Raw genomic sequence first — 12,733 nt, forward strand, 5'->3', positions numbered from 1 at the left:
CTAGTTTCTCTGTGCTTCTTGTTTGCCTTGTATTACTTCTTTTCTGTGCCTGATTACCCCTGTACCAACCTGGCTCCTCTACTGTTTTTTCCTGCCTGCTACCTGCCCTGACTTTGGCTTGTTTCTGTCTTCGGCCATCTGTACTCTGCACTTGCGAGTGGTCTCCACATTGTCAGCCGAGTGTACCTGGAGGCTGCTACCTGGTTCCATTTTGCTGCAAGTTCATCCCCACCATCAGGGGCCCTGGTGAAGAAGCAGACTGTGGCTTAGACTTGGTGCCTTGGGGAATGGCTTGTTGGCTTTCTACAAGGGCTCACTACCATAGTAACGTGACATCATGAGTTAACTATTAAGCATAAGGCACTAGCTAATCAGTTAGTTTTGCCTCCTTCGAAAGAAATGGAACCTCATGAAAAGGTGTATCTGGAACATGGAGGGAAGATTACTAAATTGTGAAGGAAACGTATTCTGGGCCTTCCCTTGAAAGCTTAAAAGGCATACTTCACCTTTACCACAAAACTGCCTATGCAAGTATGGAGCACCTGTATTTAAAAAAAAATTGTGCAGCTTTGAATAAAGTTGGATAATGCCCTTGATATATGTGTAGACCATTTACATACCTCCCGATGCCTGGCTGCCCTTACCTGCATAGATAGATTTTTTGATAAATGTGAAACTAACAAATTAAAAGACCCTGTATACTGAGCAAAAAAGAAGTGGAACAAGCCTGTTTCCTTGATCTCCCCGGATGCCACTTTGCAAAATATTCGGTGTACTGGCCTAGTGTGTCACCCAAAAATGTGTACTTGGACTTCTAGTGTGGATACGCCACCTCTCTTTTACCCTGTTAAAAAAAAAAAAAAAAAGTCTTCTGTTACAAATTTCTACAAAGACTTATGTTACAATTTCTACAATATTAGTGACTACATCATTGCATACTCCGTACTCATCCCTTCCATAATATCACTCCTCTCTATCACCCTAACATTATTCTTGACATGTCTAAACCTTTTTCATATTTTAATTTATCCTTATTTGCACCCTGTAACAACATTGTTTCTTTGTAGTGACATTTTGATTACATTGATCTCTGAAGAAGGGAGACTGCTCCCGAAACGCGTCAGATCACAAACAATATATACTCTACTGCGATGTTATCCTATTACAACATTTCTGCCATTAATTCAAGAGGCTACACCAAGGTGTCAATCAAAAATGTTAATATATCCTATTGCATTACTCATGTTACATGTCATATGTATTTCAAGCCATTGAGCTATCATATGTGCCATTGAGCATATGTTGTCGTTTTTATACATTATGTAATAAAATCATAATTTATTCATATATTGTGCATGATATTCATTTCCAGCCACTGAGCACGTACCTCATACAAAGTCCCGCGGGCCAATTTCTTTGTGTTGACTTATCCTTGACATAAAGACATACCCCTCCCCCTCTTTTTCCTACCCTGTCCTTCCAGTACACAGAATACCCTTGGATATTGCCCAGCCAGTCATGTGAGGATCAAAATCCCAATTGTAATTAGTTTGAGCCGAAAGGAGTATCCCACTCATTCCCTTCTTCCATCCCCTTAATTTATAATAAAAACCACAAACAAAGATGCTGGAGTTGTCGCTGCTTCAGTTGTCACACCTGGGGACTCAGCTCACATGGGCTGGAGAGGATTCCAGTACTAATGGCAGACCCATATCAGGCCATAGGCCTGGAAATCTTGCTACATTTGGGGGCTCGTCCGGGATTTTGCCATTAGCTACTGGGCCAGTTGCCCTTGGCAACGGCACACGAAAAAGTTCAAAAAAATACATTTTTGTGTCCAGAACTGCTACATCAGCATCAGGCCGAGTGTGAGACTGCAACTTCGGGAGGCAGGGAGAGTGGACTGAGACTAGAGGCTCACAGAGAGGGATGCTTGTGGCAACGCAAATGCTCCAAGAAAGACTGTAAAGTGACCGAGACTCTTCTTATGGATTATGAGATGTATTCTGCTGTCAGGAAGTAGAAAGCAGGAGACAAGTATGTCAGGATGCGTGAATGCAGTAACTGCCTGATAGCAAGGAGTCCTAGTGTGGACAGTGCAAAAGTGCAAATGGCATCAAGGGTCCAGAGAAGGACAGAGAAGTGGAAGCCGGAGGTCCTAGTGTGGACAGTGAAAATGGAGGCCAGGGGCAAGGGAAGAGAGGTGCCGAGAGGGGCCGTGGAGCTAGTCCCGGAGCCAGTATGGAAGGTGTTAATTGCACGTGTGTGGCAAGGAAGAGGAGTATCAACCGTGCAGTCGGTGGCGGGATGCTGCTCTTGCCGAGCAAGAGAGGGCAGCTGGCTTTAGGGAAGAAAAGGGCAGTGGAGGCCCTAGTGCAATTAAGGTGGGCGGATGTTTGTCTAGCAAGTGACATACTCTGTTTTGCAGCTACTTCCCAAGTGTTTGCAGCGCAGCAGCATGGCAGGGGAAGAGTTACAATACCGTGCAGGAAAGCACGCCACGAGCAGATCTGCCCAAAGGGAGGAGTCACCGCCCAAAATGGGGAATGGGTGGAGATAGCGAGAACTTCTGGCCAATCCGGAGCAACTCAGGGACTCTATTAATTTCCCCTCCTCCGGGCGCGGCCGTGCGGGAGACACATGTAGGAGAAGGAGATATGTCGTTCACCAGTGGAGCGAAGAGTGTTCCCGCTATGACTACCATCATGGCCGAAAACCCTGCGGAGAGCCGAGAGCAGATCTGCCCGCTCGATCCCTGCTAGTTTTGGATATCGGTTTCCGGATGGTGCTGGACGGCGGACTCATGTTGTGCACCGGGGGAGGTCGGGAGTTCCTGGGAGTGGTATGTCCCCAATGTGCCACTATTACTCTGAGGGTGCAGGCATGGGTTCAATGTGGGCAATGCGGTGATATGGTGCTCAGGGCAGAGAAGAGCGAGGGCCGTCCCAAGATGCTTGCAGTTATGTGGGAGACAGGCCTCACTCAGGAGATGACGGGGAGCAAATAAAAGTTCCTCCACGGAGCAGGGAGAGGCATCTTCAGGCTGATGATGCAGATGGAGGCCCTGCCTGCAGTTGGTGTGCTTACAGTCTGCGGGAAGGGGGTTCAGTCACAGAGCTCCCTAGGGAGGGGATCCGTGTCCACTCAAACAGTAGGGACCTGGCCGGAAGCACGGTCGGTCAGGGCCATCACGGAACCCACCCCTTTAAGTATTCCCCAGCCTGTCCAGACAGAAGTTGCCCAGGTGTCTTTCTCCCCCGTCAGCAGTGAGGGTGAAAATTGGCCCATTCGAGTGGACTCCCCATCCTTCTATCTGAAGCATGGTTCTGTTGAAGAAGGTATGGATGACTGGGGATCCATGGAGGAGACTGAATGGGAAAGGGGGTCAGAGACTGGAAGTAGCTCCCCAGGTCCAGAAGTTTTTACACCCCTAGACCAGGAAGCCAAGGAGGCAATTGAAAGAGGGGAACTGGCTCAGCAATTGGGGTTCTGTGAGGCCTAAGTCACAAGGGTCCCAGACCTCACCCCACCGGGAAATATTGCTAGGGCCAGGGATCTATGAGGAGATGATCCAAAGAGTACATACCATGTTTTCTCCACCAGGGAAAGGTAACCGGAGAACCCTCCCCAGACTGTCGAGAATGCAGAGGTGGATGCAAAAGAAAGTTGCCTTGGAGTATGGCTATGACTACCCATATGCTCCAAGGGAGCTGTTAGTGGAAAAGTTCAGGGACTGGTGGTACGATGAACATATCTGGGACTATCTTTTTGTCCCCAAGCCGTATCGAGATTCTCTGGAGGAAGGATTGAAAGAAAAATTTTAAAAAGTCAAGATTCAGTGGTATTATGGGCGCTCCATCTACATAGATAGGGTGGAGGTCCGTCGCCCAGATGGCTCCAGACAAGCCTGGTCCATCCGGGTCAAAAATGAAAATGGGGAATATGTTCAAGTTCCCTTATCCGGAGTACTATATCTGAAAGAAAACAAATTTATCAGTATTCACCAGTGGCTAGAGGAGAAAGGAGAGACTTAACAAGAAAATTTGTGTGGCCGGCTGACTATCACAACTGACCAAGGAAATCTTTTGTTCATAAAATAATAGAGTGCTGAATTCAAGTTGCATCTGCTAAAGGGAAATAGACCCCTTGGGCCATCAGGTGTTGTGTTGCTAGACCTTTTGGGACCATCAGGGTCCGGGTCTTTTGAAAGCTAGATTTTGTGTGCTGGATCCTTTGGGCCATTGGGCCGGGATCTGTTGTGGATTACAAATGGCTGTGTGAGATTTCACCCACAGTCTACACAGAAGAAGAAATTGTTGCAAAGTTCATGAGGGTCAAGAGCTTTGGTGTGGGGTGCCCTGCTGGACCCCTGTGATGTTTCCCTGACTCAGCAGGACTATGGGTCATGAGAGACTGTGACCTGCCCTGTTTCCTTACTGAAGTGCTCAAAGAAACAGCAGAAGGCGCTGTGTTTCACTTCAATAAAGAGGACTCTGTTTAGACAGCTAGTGTGAGGGAATCAGCTCTTCCAAGTTAAAGGAGGACCCGGCGTGTCAAGACACTGGTTGGCAGAGGAAGTCAGGGAGGGAATGGAAAGGTCGCCGTGGCAATTTTGAAGGAGGGTTTTTCCATTCAACTGTTCAGTTATATAGAGATGTGATGTGATTTCCATGTGATGTATGAGATTGACTAACTTTTGCTTACTTTCTTTGTACAGGTGGGACCACCTTAGAGTTAGGCAGTCAGGATGTTTGCATTGTATTTTTCCTTGTTGTTCTCCACCAGGTGAGTTTATTTGGTGGGGGTGCATCAGTTTCATGCACCTTAAAATGTGTATATACATGCACAGCAGATTGTAAAGATATATTTTTTCACGCTAATTTATTCTGTAAATTAGTTTTTCCCTTTCCCCCCTTTCCAGGTTTGTGGGATACTCCTGATTTTTTGGCAGAGTTTTTGATAGGAGGCGGCTGCCTCAGAGTTAGAGGGACCTGACTCATTTTGGTGTGGGGTGGGTGTAGCACCCTACAGGTAGGTGCTAGGTAAAACTACAGTGGGCCTTGTCTGCCTAACAGCAGGGCTGTGATTTATCTAGTAGGGTGTCAGGGCTTCCAGATGTGCCTGCTGAGGGGAGAAGTATCCCCACTGGCTCCTGTGAGAGGCTTCTCGTAGGGCAGTGTGGGAAGCCCAATCAGGGGACACATCCCAGCTTGTAACTACCCCAGAAGGCAGATTATGCTGCAAGGGATTCTGGGAGTGGGTATAAGTTTGAGGGGGGAAGTGCGTGGCACGGTGTCTTTGGCGGGAGCAGAGTCCCAGGAAGGAGAGTGCAGCTGTCTCTCCTGCTGTCTGAGGAAGGTGGATGTCTCGGGGTGTCGCACGGGAATCCAGAGAGTGCTGAGTTGAGCTGAGGGGATCCGGTGTGCCGAGAGCCTGGGGAGAGAGAGAGGGGTCCAGTCCCAGGAAAACCTACACAGGTCGTGAGTACTGTGGAAGGCCCCTGTGAGTTTGCCTAGAGCCAGAGGGGACCACTCCGGAAGAGATTCTGGGATCCAGTGTCAGCTAGCTGTAAAGGGGGTACATAGGTTGGGGACCCTGAAGTTGTAAAGGGGTATATATAGTCATTGGACCCTGAAGAGTTCAAGGAGTAAAGGGGGAACCTGCAGTCTGGGCCCTGAATTGTATTGCGTGTGCCAGTTACAGTGATAGTTATCCGGAGTTCTACAAAATACTACCTCAAGCTGTGCCAGGCGGGGGAAAGTATTTAGGGATTTACACAGTTGAACAGTGTCAGGAGTTCTACAGTTCTCAGTCTTGGATCTACTGGACTATAGGTCGGGGATTCAACACTCCTTCTGTTATACAGAGAGTTCTCAGAGTCAGTGAGTATTGGCTGGCGCCGGCTGGCGTCAAGGAGTCGCCACCGGGAATTTTCAGGATCGAAGTCCCAATTGTAATTAGTTTGAGCCGAAAGGAGTATCCCACTCATTCCCTTCTCCCATCCACTTAATTTATAGTAAAAACCACAAACAAAGATGCCGGAGTTGTCGCTGCTTCAGTTGTCACACCTGTGGACTCATGGGCTCGATAGGATTCTGGTAGTAATGGCAGACCCAAATCAGGCCATAGGCCTGGAAACTTGCTACACAAAAATGCTGCTGAAAGCTGGATACACACTATACAACTTTTGTTGTTTGATTTCCTTTAGATTTAAGCTGGATACACACTATACAACTTTTGTTGTTCAATTTCCTTTAGATTTACCTCCAGCTAGGTAGTGCAAGAGCCCGTCTGATAGCATACAAATTAAAAGTGTTTAGGTTTTACCTCATATTATATGGTTTTGGTAAGTCTAAAGGAAAAAATCTAAAGAAAGTTTTATAGTGTGTATCCAGCTTTACCTTCAACTAAGTAGTACAAGGGCCTGCCTGATTGCATTCAAATTGAAAGTGTTTAGGTTTGACCTCATATTATATGGTTTTGGTAAATCTAAAGGAAAAAAATTGAAAGAAAATTGTATAATGTGTATCCAGCTTTAGGCATGTTGTTGATGCTGGTTTTCTGCCGCTAAGGGAAAAGCATTCAGAAGAGCTCTGCAAATGCCCAGTGTGCATGAGGCCGTAATGTAAGAACCTGTTTAACTGGATACCTACTGAATGGATTGTATAAGCTGGCCAACTTGCTACATAGTTATTGTTAAATCCAAATGATATTGTAGACAGTTTATATGTATTACCACACTACCAATGGGAATGTTACCAAAAGCTAACTAAATATTTTGATGATAATCAGATTTATGAGAAGCAATAAAAAAGTGAATGTTTTTTTAGACTAAGGCCCGGTTCACACTGGTGGGACATGGGATCCAACTTGTGAGAGCACAAGTCGCATGACATGTCAAATTAAATGTTTCCCTATGAGAGCCGTCACAAGCCGCTCCAACTTTAAAAAAGGTTCCTGTTCTAGTTTGGTCTGACTTTGATACGGCTTCAATGACATACAGTGTAAAAAGTCACACTAAGTCGGATCAAAGTCGGACTGATGTTGCAGGGCAAAGTCAGATCAGAAGTCGTGTGAGCAGTGTGAACCTGGGCTTACTGCTTGAGATAATCCTGTTTTCCCAGAAAGAACTATCATATGCATATTTGTGTTCTGTTTTTTGTTGTTTTTTGTTGTACATAACTTTGACTCATTTCCAAGTTGTAATGCTTGCTAAATGGGTTTAGCTAAATTCATGTTCATTATTAATCCTCCCTATTTGGGCAATAATGCACAGCAACCAATGTTGCCCGCATGGACTCACAGCATTCAGTCAAATTTTGTTTGCCTGGAGCACTAAGAATAGTAAAATGTTTTGGCTTAGAGGGAGAAAAATATACAAGGGGACACTTGGGGGTGTGTTTATAAAAACATTTGCATAGCTATTCATCGATCAAAACTGCTAGCACATTTTTTCTGCTCAAATAGGGCAAAATCGAATGCTCTCAGGCTATAGTCTCAGCAGTTTGAATGTGTGAATACAAAAACAAAACACAATATGGCCACTAGATGGCACTGACCTTCCATCTAGTAACCATACTGCAGTATTTCACACATTCAAATTGCAGGGAATATATAGCTCAAGAGCATTTGATTTTGCCCCGGTCACAAAAAATGATTTCACATGAGGCTTTGAAAGATGAATGGGTATGCAATATATATATATTTTTTAAATACACCCCTTAAAACAAAAATTTTATAAATTGCCACTTATCAGTCATTAGATGTGGTGACTGAATTTGGTTTCTAAATAATCCATTTTTTTTGCCCTAATTTTCACCTGTAATCCAAAAGATTAGACATTTCCTGTCCTAGCTTTGCTTTACTCATATCTCCACTGCTTCTATAGGGGGATCCATAGTTGTCAGCCAGGCTGGACTTCAAACATGTCTGCCTTAATGCATCTCCATTGCATTATATGCAATAATGACTTTCATGGAAGAACAAAACATGTACAAGGTTTCTCTAACAAGGGGCATAAAAATGAATATAATACAGTATATACATATTGAAATGAATGCCAAAAATGAAACATACTTCCAAGCCATTGGTAAAATAAGGAGCTTTTTAAATGACTATATTTATATAGTTGCATTTACAGGTACTGTATATCTTACGTAAAGCTGTAAAATGGCAATTAATGCTATCCTGAACAGGATATAACCTTTTATCTGTTTGCTCATAAGATGATCAGTGCAATAAAACCCAGGGGCAATGACAGGTCTCTGTCTTTGTTTTTCCATGGCATAGTCGAGGTACATAAACATGGCAAGTGCACAAAATGCGCCTGCTTTATTGGTGTGCTTTATACCGTATCCCTGCCATACTGAGTACATTAAGGGGACTAAAGTTTTTTATCACACAACTTTCACCCATGAATCATACATTTTCAGCTTGAAGAAAAAATGTGTGTACCTTATATGTAAACTGTGTGGATCTTGTTTAAAAACATTTATTAGACTCTTAAGAGCTAATTATTTTGATTCCGTGGTCCTAATGTTGCACATGGGTTCACGGTGGTGGCTATCAGGAGTTGTATGAGATAAAGGGGTTGATTTAATATAGGAAAATCGGTTGAGAAGTTGCACTTTGCGAGGGAATTTTCCCCAGAGCTTACTGAATACAGTGATATTTCACTTTGCAAAGGGTATGTGCAAGGAAAATGAAAAAAAAAAATTTTTGCTTGCACATGATTGGATAACGGAAGTCATTGGAGCTTTACTATATTCACTAAGCTCTGGGTCAAATTCCCTTGCAAAGTGAACAGTCTATTTACCTTTGGTAAATCAACCCCAATAGAGTTGTATTTGATTATTTCTTTCAGAATTTCTTACTAAGCTATAAGGAGTCATAATAAAAAAAAATAATTTAAAATTAGATTTTACCTTTCTTTAAATTAGAGCAGTGAGAATAATTTAACCATTTCTGGGCCGGAAAGGTTTTCCCCCTTACTGACCAGGCTATTTTTTTCAATACTTTAACTGACAATTGCATTGTCGTGGGATGCTGTACCCTAAAAAAATTGATGTGCTTTTTTTGCCACAAATAGAGCTCTCTTTTGATGGTATTTGATCCCCTGTGTGATTTTTATTTTTTTATATTTTTATATTTTTTTATTATAAACAAAAATATCGACAATCCTGAAAAAAAAAAAAACAATATTTTTTACTTTCTGTTATATACCATTCCCAATAATAAAAAAAAAAAAATCACACTTTTTCATCATTTTAGGCCAATTTGTATTCTGCTATATATTTTTGGAAAAAAAATCCCAATAAGTGTATATTGATTGGTTTGCGCAAAATTTAACGCGTCCTTCAAACTAGGGGAAAGATTTATGTCATTTTTGTTTATTTATTTTTTACTACTAATGGCGGCGATCAGCAATTTTTAGCGAGAATGCGACATTGAGGCGGACAGATAGGACACCTAACTGACATTTTTGACACTTTTGGGGGACCAGTGACATTACTACAGTAATCAGTGCTAAAAATATGCACTGTTACTGTACTTATGACACTGGCAGGGAAGGGGTTAACACCAGGGGAAATCAAAGTAATAAATGTGTCCCTAGGGGGTGCTTTCTAACTGTGTGGGGGTGGACTTTCTGCATGAACACAGAAACCTGTGTTCCTAAATAGGAGGAACACAGAATCCCTGTGTCCATAACTGACAGAACAGAGGTCTGGTGTGTTTACAACGACAGACCGCCATTCTGTCTTCACGGGGAGTGATTGCAGGTGCTCGGCAGAAATCGCGGCCGAGGGACCCCCTGATTGGCTTCCCCTGTGGCGAATGGGCGCATTCCTCCGGTAGCGCATGCGCGCCCCCACTCGCGCTCTCGTACAGTTACGTCGTTTCGCAGGACAGAGCCGAGTTGCCTCAGTATCAGTGTTGCCAACCCCCCGGAGTGAAATTTACTGGCAGAACGTCCAGAATTTACGGACGGCACCAATTTTTTACTGGCACTGCAAAAATGTACATAAAATAGCCGTTTTCAGTGCTAAACCGTGCAAATATGAATAATTAAACTATAAACATGTAGATAGTGCTATTAGCAATGAGTTTAAGTTAAATAAAAGACAGTGCCCACTTATATTATTGTATTCTCTCCCCCTTACATCAGTGACCCCCCCCATCAGACTGGTCTGGCGGCGCTGTCACTGACCTCCCCTCAGGTGCACTGTGCAGGACTCAGTCAGACGGCTCTGGTCTCCACTCTGCAGGCCGGGGCCCCACACATCTAACTTCTCCCGGCCACGCTCTCACTCTAGACTCCTCTCCAGACTCGACTGCAGACACAATAAAAGAAAAGAGATGGTTAGAGACTGCGGGCATTGAACAGGAGGTGGTCAGAGACTGCGGACATTGAACAGGAGGTGGTCAGAGACTGCGGACATTGAACAGGAGGTGGTCAGAGACTGCGGACATGGTACAGGAGGTGGTCAGAGACTGCGGACATGGTACAGGAGGTGGTCAGAGACTGCGGACATGGTACAGGAGGTGGTCAGAGACTGCAGACATGGAACAGGAGGTGGTCAGAGACTGCGGACATGATACAGGAGGTGGTCAGAGACTGCGGACATGATACAGGAGGTGGTCAGAGGCTGCGGACATGATACAGGAGGTGGTCAGAGGCTGCGGACATGGTACAGGAGGTGGTCAGAGACTGCGGACATGATACAGGAGGTGGTCAGAGGCTGCGGACATGATACAGGAGGTGGTCAGAGGCTGCAGACATGGTACAGGAGGTGGTCAGAGACTGCGGACATGATACAGGAGGTGGTCAGAGGCTGCGGACATGATACAGGAGGTGGTCAGAGGCTGCGCACATGATACAGGAGGTGGTCAGAGGCTGCAGACATGATACAGGAGGTGGTCAGAGGCTGCGGACATGATACAGGAGGTGGTCAGAGGCTGCGGACATGATACAGGAGGTGGTCAGAGACTGCGGACATGATACAGGAGGTGGTCAGAGGCTGCGGACATGGTACAGGAGGTGGTCAGAGGCTGCGGACATGGAAGTGCCCTCCTCACCCCTCACAGTAGTTTCTTCCTATGTCCCCCTTCATATTAGCACATCAGTGTCCTCCTCCTAAGTCCCTTTCACCTCTCCATAGCCATATCAGTGACATTACTGCAGAGTGAAGCTGTGACACTGCCTGTGGAGAGGTGAAGGGGGCACAGGAGCAGGACACTGATGTCCTCTGCCCCCTGACTCATCTCTCTACTCCAGTCTGCTCTGCTAGCTGTCGGAGGCTCAGAGCCCCACTCACCAGTCCTCTTCTCTTCTGTGTGCTCTGCGGGTGGCTGCCTCTGTTAGTCTGTTGCTCTGTCCACTCCACCATCTGTCCAGAATCCACTTGCATCTTCTAGTATCCACAGGGCCAGGCACAGTTCATCAGACTCCACACTCCACCACACTGTCCCTAGCCGGCGCCTGGCGGCCGGTGTAGTTGAAAAAATCGGCAGTACACCGGCCCGGCGGGAAAACTTAAATTACGGGGGGCGGAGGCAGGGGCGGGCCGTGGCACTAGTCTCGTCCGACGATCACGATCATCTGACACAGCTCCGTCCATTGGGCATGTGTCAGGTGCAGAGAGTCAGGGGAGGCTGTGATTGGCAGAGACGCACAGCGCTTGGTGTGCGAGAGAGGGAGGGGGGAAGCTGGGGCTGACGTCACACGGTCTCTGCGAGAGAAGAGAACTCGGCTCGCTTCGGGGATCTCCGAGTCCGGAACTGCGCGCCGCGCACGCGCAGTTCTAACCTTGCCGCCGCCGCCGTAGATTTACTGGCACTTTTCTCCTGCTACGGGCATTTACGGGCAGGAGAAAAGTGCCCTGATTTTACGGGCTGTCCGTAAATCTACGGGCGGTTGGCAACACTGCGCAGTATATGTACTGCGGTCGGCAAGTGGTTAAAGTGGTTGTAAAGTCCACAATAAACTCCCACGATAGGTTCTCTTATGGAGTAATAGTAATGGCAGTGTGGGTTTTTTCAGCAATATAATCTCTAAATTCCTTTTCCCAGTAGTGCTTCTCTGCAGTCACATGGTTTTCTTGGGTCTTTCTCCCTAGCAGCCGGACTCCAGTGGGAGGGGCTCACATCCCACATCTGGGTTAGTTTCTGTTTCAGGTGGGGAGGGGCGGGGAGAGGATCAGCTTCACACAGACCACAGAAATGAGAGAAAGTGAGGGGGAGAGACGGAGATACAGATGCCGCAGAGAGAGCAGGAAAGTCAGTTTACTGACAGGAACGGGCAGGATCAATCAGGTAATATACTATATGGAAAAGGATAAATAAAATTGCAAAAAATTACTAGCACAAAAATAACGAATGAAGGAAGGATCAATTGATTCCAAGAAAGAATTAGTCAAAGGAAGAATTGGTTGTTCGCTTGCAGGAAGGATCAGTCTGACGAACGCAGGAAGGATCAAAGTAAGGAAGGACTGGTGTGTCGATCGAAGGAAGAATCAAAGTAAGGAAATATTAGTCGACCAATTGCAGAAAGGATCAGTCGATCGATCGCAGGAAGAATCAATCAATTGCGGGAAGAATTGGTTGATCGATCATAGGAAGCATTGGTTGATCACAGGATCAAAGGATAACTCGAAGGAAACATTCGGATGCAGGAAGGATTGGTCGATCGCTCACAGGATTGGTTACTCAATAACAGGAAGGATCGGTTGATTGA

Source organism: Pelophylax lessonae (genome assembly GCF_965119305.1).
Source record: "Pelophylax lessonae genome assembly, chromosome: 5".
Taxonomy (NCBI): domain Eukaryota; kingdom Metazoa; phylum Chordata; class Amphibia; order Anura; family Ranidae; genus Pelophylax; species Pelophylax lessonae.